This window comes from Giraffa tippelskirchi, chromosome 5 (genome assembly GCF_054371585.1).
Source record: "Giraffa tippelskirchi isolate mGirTip1 chromosome 5, T2T-mGirTip1v1.2.pri, whole genome shotgun sequence".
NCBI lineage: Eukaryota > Metazoa > Chordata > Mammalia > Artiodactyla > Giraffidae > Giraffa > Giraffa tippelskirchi.
The window spans coordinates 37,823,380-37,830,652 of NC_137279.1; positions in this window are offsets into that span (position 1 = coordinate 37,823,380).

Below are 7,273 nucleotides of genomic sequence, written 5' to 3' on the forward strand. Positions count from 1 at the left end.
TGGCCAAGTGTATTCTAAAATGTGTATGCAAGAATAAAGAACCTGTAGAATAAAGTGAATTTTTAAAAAGAGCAAAGGAGATTCACTTTACCAAATACTAAACATTCTACAGAGCCCTATCAATAAAAAAAAACTGTGTGGAACAAGCCCATGAGCAGGAATGAATGGAACAGAACGAGTCATTCGGTGACATACCCATGTAATTATGATCAGTGATTAAAGAATGGATTATTTGGCCAAAGATATAGGAAAGACTGGCTCACTCTGCAGAGAAAAAATGAAGTTGGGTCTCTAGATCTTCTATATCACATATCATCTGGGTTGTATTAAAGACTTAGATGTGAGGTATAAAATCATAAAACTGATGAAAGAAAATATAGGAAAATACTTTTACATCCACTGTGAGGAGGGACTTTTTGACTAAGATCCAAATGGCAAAAAATTTATGGATTTGATTACATTAAAACTAAGGTTTTTTTTTTTTTTTTTAATCAACAAGGACAGTATAAACCAGGACACCAGATGGATGACAGAATGTAGAAGTGTTTGTGATATCTAAAAATGACAAGGAATTAATATCTAGACTATACAAGGAATTATTGCAAAGCTACAAGAAAAAGACAGGAAATAATAGAAATATGGTCAAAGGATATGAATAGGCAGTTCACAGAAGGGGAAACCCAAATGACTAAGTAGTGAAGAGGTGCTCAGACCCACGAATATTCAGAGAAATGCAAATGAGACAACGGTGACTTCTACTCTATACCCATCAAATTGGCCAAAATCAGAAGGTTGGCTAATAGCCAGTCTGGGGAAAATGGAAGAAAGGGGAACCCTCCTCCCCTGCTGGTGGGAAGGAGTGTGCCCGATGCGGCCATCCAGAGGACTTTCTGGCATGTTCTTGAAATAGGCATATGATGACCCCACGATCCAGCAGTCCCACTTCAGAGAAATTCAAACACCCACAGACACCATCATGTGCTTTACAAGGACACATGGATTGTGTTTATGGTGGGGGCCAGGGGACAGGGACTGGAGGGGGGGAAATAAAGCCAGAGAGGAGGCTTGTAAGGCTAGATCTGAGGAGTATGATTCACTGAATCCATTGCACCTGAGAGTGAGAGAAGTTATGCAAAAAAAGATTCCATTCACACCAGCGACCAAACTGTCAAATAGCTAGGAATCACTTACCCAAAGGGGGAGGAGTTGGAGGAGGGGCTGGTGGAGGGGCTCGGGCTCCTGCCCAGGCTGGGGGTGGCTCCGTTTGTAATGTGTGGAGAACTCAAGAGGAGGCAGGGAAACTGAGGCCAGAGTGCATCTGGGAGACATTCTTTGTCTCTGACTTTTTTTTTTGGGTGCGCTGGTCTTCATTTCCGTGCTCAGGCCCTTCGCTCTACAGGTGGGCTTTCTCTAGTTGTGGCTCGAGGGCTTAGTCGCCCTGGGACATGTGGGATCTTAGTTCCCCAACCGGGGATCGAACCGGTTGGGTCCCCTGCATTGGAAGGTGGATTCTTAACCACTGGACTACCAGGGAAGTCCTTTTCTTTCTTTATTTCTTTATGACTGCGCTGGGTCTTCATTGCTGCCCACGGGCTTTCTCTAGTTGCAGTGAGTGGGGGCTACTCTTCGTGTGTTCGGGCTTCTCACTGCGGTGGCTTCTCTCGTTGTGGAGCATCGGTTCTAGGCACGTGAGCTTCAATAGTTGTGGCTCACGGGCTTAGGTGCCTGCAGCATGTGGAATCTTCCCAGACCAGGAATTGAACCCACGTTGCCTGTACTGGCAGGTGACTTCTTTACCACTGGATCACCAGGGAAGTCCCTGTCTTTGCTTCTTTAACTAGAAAGTGGGGACCTGCTGCTTCTTGACTCCTCCAGGGCCTGAAGGAGAGACAGTGGGGTGTGGAGAGTGAGGTGGGTGGATGGGTGGCAGTTGGGAGAGTGGAGAGGGTGGATGGGAAGCAGGAATGAGGGAAGTGGGTAGCGGGGTAAAGGTTGGGGGTTGGGAGTTGGGGGAGGAGGGACTCATCCTTCAAAGGAAAGGAATATGGGTAGTGCCTTGATGAGGCTGAAAGGAGATAGGAGAATTGAAAGTTTTTTGAAAACATGAAGGGCTGTAAAAAGAAACCCGCTGACAAGATGAAAAGAATTGGGCACGCGGAAGGGAGTCTCCTCTTGCTGCTGGTGGGAGTGTAAACAGTACGGCCTCTTGGCCAGGACCTAGCGAAAATGTGTAAACCCCATGGCCTGGCAGTGCTATGGTACTTTGTAGGCTTACAACCCAGAGAAACCCTCAGTCCAATGCTTCAGGAAACAGGTTCCAGGATGTGCCTTGGGCCAGAAGTGCAAACACTGACAGTTCAAGGGCAGCAGGTAAACAGAGATGGGGGAGGGCAGGGGGGCAGGCGGGCGCGCGGGGCAGCACCAGATCTGAACTCAGCAACACGGAAAATTCTCAGAAACACGGCCGAGGGGCAGTGGGGGGGGGGAACCGAGGGGCAGAAGAGCATGTGCCTGGTAGATTGATATAAACACAGAAGCATGCGTTTAATAATATTCCCCGTCATCCAGTCACATAAAAAGGCAGAAAAGGATTTGTGGGCAACATGGCAGACTCAGAGGAGTCTGAGGTGTCCCCCAGTAGCTGCCTTTGCAGGGAAAGAGAAGGGACTAGACCAGGGGCTGGGGGTCAAGATGGACTTTGGTTTTAATTACCAAAGAATTTGAAGCAAAAAAAATAGTTCAACAAAAATGTGCCGTGAGACTATGATTAGGAAAAAAAAAACAAAAACAATTGAATCAATGCCAGTGCTGCTTACTTACAAGGGGGTGAAAAGCTAGGAGAGAACAAAAGAGGCACGGTTCCTGCCATCACTTGAGAGACAGACAAACAAATAGAGAACTTATACCAGTTGCTCTGAAGAAAAGTAACTTTAGGGGACTTCCCTGGTGGTCCAGTGGCTAGAACGCCACACTCCTAATGCAGGGGCCCCCAGGTTCCATCCCTAGTCAATGAACTGGATCCTACATGCTGCAATTAAGAGTTTGTATGCCTCAACTAATGATCTCACATGCTACAGCCAAAGATCCTGCATGGCATGATGAAGAGGAATGACCCCTTGTACCACAACTAAGACCAGGCGCAGTCAAATAGATAAGTAAACATTAAAGAAAGAAAGACAAGCAACTTTAGCTAGGAGGGTCAGAGAAGCATCTCTGAGGAGGTGGCATTTGAGCAGACTGCACGAGAGTGAGGGCATAGTCACGCAGGCATCTGGAGGAAAGGTGATCCGGGTGTTTTGCATGTTCAGGATCAACCAGGAAGACAGAAGGTCAAGTGTTAGGATAGAAGGTCAGCGAGGAAGAAGGGCAGACCTGGTTGTTAACATTGGTCAATCTTGGGTAGTGGGAATATGGGTGATTTTTATACCCTGAGATTTTTTTTTTAATTAAAAGAAATCAAAACAAAGACATCATAAGGTTAAAAGACAGATGGATGTAAAATGCAGCAGCTTGGTTGGCAGAAAGATGAAAGGGAGACCTACCCATTGTGGAAGGCCCTGTGTGGGATCAAGGTGGTCATTCCTGCAGGACAGGTATGTTCCCTCTGTACAGTTGAAGGCAGGGGTTTAGAATCCAGCCAACATCCCATGGAAGTCAGAGTCCTTGAATCAGAGTCAGAATCAGGACGTGAGGGGCACTAGGACCTAGTCCAGAGATGGCAGAGGCCAGGTGATCTGCTGAGGCTGCCCCCTCCCCACCCCACGCACACCTGGCTACTTGGTCAAGCATCCTTTCTTGCAGAGCCCACATGCAGGCTCCAAATCCTTTTCAGGGACTTCCCTGGTGGTCCAGTGGCTAAGACTCCATGCTCCCAACGCTGAGGGCCTAGGTTTGATTCCTGGTCAGGAAATTAGGTCCCACATACTGCAACTAAAAGATCCTGCATGCCACAACCAAGACTTGGTGCAGCCAAATTAATTAATTAATTTAAAAGAATCCTTTTCAACATGAAGCCCTAGGCAGCTGTCACCAAGCTGAGTTGGCATTTAGGCTAAAAACAGCCTGCCTCCCGTGCCCTGATCTAATCCAGCCCCCTCATGTTCTAGATGTTCTAGGCCCTCACACAGGGTGGGGGCTAGGATGGGAATTCCCCTGAGTCTGAGCTGGCCTCCACCTGCTGGGCTTAGAAACTCAGGGTCTTTAGAAGGTTTGGGGTCAATCTGGGGATCGATTCCTGGGAAGAGGCCGCCCAGAACAGGGAGGTTGTGGTGGAATGGGAGGAGAAGGAGGCCTGCAGGCTCCCTTCTCCAAATTGCCTGGGATCTTCTTTGAGGGTCATGAGGAGGGACAGCTGCCCTTCACTTCTTCGGGAGGAAACGGGGAGGGGAGCAGTGTCCCCAGCCCCCAGCTTGGTCTGGCCAGCTTCACCCCTGTCCCCACCAAGACGTGGCCCTGGGGTAGGCGGGAAGGCGGGTGGGAGGCCTCAACAGATAGAGGAGGCAGCTGCAGAGCTGCGGCTCACCCCAGCACTACTTCCTTTTTGAAATTTTGGGACATGAGTCATCAAGGGGCTGGCCCTGAGCATCCAGGGCGCTGAGACAAGCAGGACAGTGGGATAACAGAAAAGGTTGCCTGCTCAGTCTGTGGGCCAAACTGGGTTGAGGCTGGCAGTGGGGTCCTGCTGACTAAGACAAGATCCTAGTGGAACCCCTCCCGACCAAGTCCCACTGAAGGCCAGTTCTGAGAACTCCCCCGTAGTGTAAACCACCCCTCCAAGCCTACCCTCAGCAATGCCTTCTGAAACACCCTGATCACCTATGCCTTCCAACAGCTGCTGGCTGAAGCTGCAGAGCCGTTCCTCCAAATGTGAACACCCAGTACACAGTAGGTGCTCGATAAATATTGGTGGACAGGCTGGCTGTTCTCATGCATGATGCCTGCTGGGCTGAGCCTTCCTCTACACAGCTTGTGAAGCACAGGCATTAGCTTGCTGGGGTGGTGTGTGCAAGATGGCTGGGGGCTCTCTGAGGGCTACTGGCTGCACTGGGAAGTGGGGGAAGCTCCAGGGAGCCCTAGGGTTCAGACACTACACAGGCTGCCCCTGATTTGGGGACCAGAGGGCCATGGTTCTGTGTTCTGGAAACCAGCCTGCCACCCTTTACCAAGGAGCAAGTGGGATTTTTCTGCCTTGTGGGGCTAGGGTTCTCTGAGGTGCGTGGTCTGGTAGACCTGGTTGAGTGCACAGGGCCTGGGAGTGATTGGACTGGACTGGATTCTGGGGCATCGACCCTGACAATCACTCAACCATTCATTTGCTGACTCACTTCTTCACCCCTCTCTGTCTCCTGCACACACTCTTCCTGTATGAAGCCTTCCCCGCTTTCAACTGTACTGAGCCCCCACTCCGGATATCACCTGGTCACCAGGGAAATAGAGGGGACTGTGACCAAGTTGCTCTGCCCTTGAGGATCACACAGTACAGCAGCGAGAGGCAGTCAGCTGAGCAGAGCTCCTTGACTATGTGTTTCAATCCCCTTGCTTGACATGGCAGGTGATTAGGGACCACAAGACTGATGGAGACGCTCATCTGCTTCCACTCTCAGCACCCAGCTCCCCAGGGCTGCACACAGCAGGTGCTTCATAAAAGTCACAACATGAGTTGGAGCCTATGGCTGGATGTGTCTGAGGCGGTAGAGCTGGAGGGAGCCAGGGTGCATGGGTGTGAGCTGGGCTGCTTCAGGTATAGGGTGAGGGGCAACTGTGGGCTCCTCGGAAGAAGCCAGTCTTGGGTCCTCTCTGATCCATAGTGCTTGCTACAGGAAGCAAGCCCTGGGTGGAAGGCAGGAGGCCACCACTCATATAGGAGATGGAGGGATACAGTGAGTACCCCTTACTGGCCATATAAGCTGGACCTCTCTGTTGCGAGACAACATGTGTAATTCATCTGGCCCAGAGAAGACTTCTAATAACTACCAGTATCACAATTACTAAGAAAGAAGAGGAGACATGTAAGCGACTAACCATACCCAAATGAGTGTCATGCTAAAGGTCTGTGGAAGGACCAAACCCTGCTTGGGTTGGTGGGGTGTGGTTAAGAGCAAGTCTCACCAAGAAGAGAGAGTTGTGCTTTGACTTGAAGGTGATCATCCAGCAAACAGGAGGGGAAAACATCCCAGGCAGGGACCCAGGTGGACTAAGGCATGGAGGTGGGATCTCAGGATGCTTTAGGGAGTCCAGGGTGGTTAGAGTGTGGAGGTGGGGGTCATGGTGCAAGAGATCCACCTGGTAGGCAGGCTGGACCAAGATGTGAAGGTCTCCAGCATCTCACCAAGGAGGCTGAGCTCAATTCTGCAGGCTGCGGGGAGCCATGGGTTAGGGCACCGGTTCTCAGCTTCACCACTAACAACATTTGGGCCTGGAAAACTCTCTGTTATGCAGATAGTTATGCAAACTCTCTGTTATGCAAAACATCATTGCAGGGGGCTATGCTGTGCATAGTAGGGTATTTAGTAGCTCCTCTTTGATCTCTAGCCACAAGATACCAGTAGTTCCTGCCCCCTGCAATGGTGACAACCCAAAATGTCTCCCAGGCATTGCCAAATGTCCTCTGAAGGAGGGGGCAAAATCACCCCTTGGTTGAGAATGACTAGACTAGAGGGAATTATATGACTGCCTTACACTTTTGAGAGTTGACCCTGGCCACACCCTGGCTAACGGATGAGAGGGACAGAGCCTGAAGACCAGGGGACTGGTTTGGAGGCCATCAGAGCATCACAAGTGAAAAATGGCCAAAGTCAAAGCCAGGGCCAGGCTGTGGGGCAGGAGGAGAGGGGCCAAGTGATCCAGTGAGCAGGGTATTCCAGGCACCTCCCATGCTGTCGTGGATGTGCCAATGGCATGTACAATATGCTGGGTTCTAAGATCAAACCCCATCTGGAAAAGAGAGTCCTGGGCCACCAATACAGGTCACGCTAAGAGACTGAATGTCAAATGACTTGGCCAGAAATTGGCCATTGCTTACCCACTGCTGAAACAAGATGTCCGGTTGGAGAAGCCAAGAGAAAGAATTTGGGGGGGAAGGAGTCACCATGGTGATGAGCGCCCCCTGCTGCCTCTCAAGGGAGAGGTGAGGGTGCTTCTCCTTACCTCCCGGCAAGCAGGAGGGGTACTAGGTCCGCTCTGAGAGCTTGACATTGCTGGCATTTGGGGACCACAAGACTGATGGGAGATTCTTTTATTTATTTATTTATTTATTTTTGGTGGTCATGAGTCT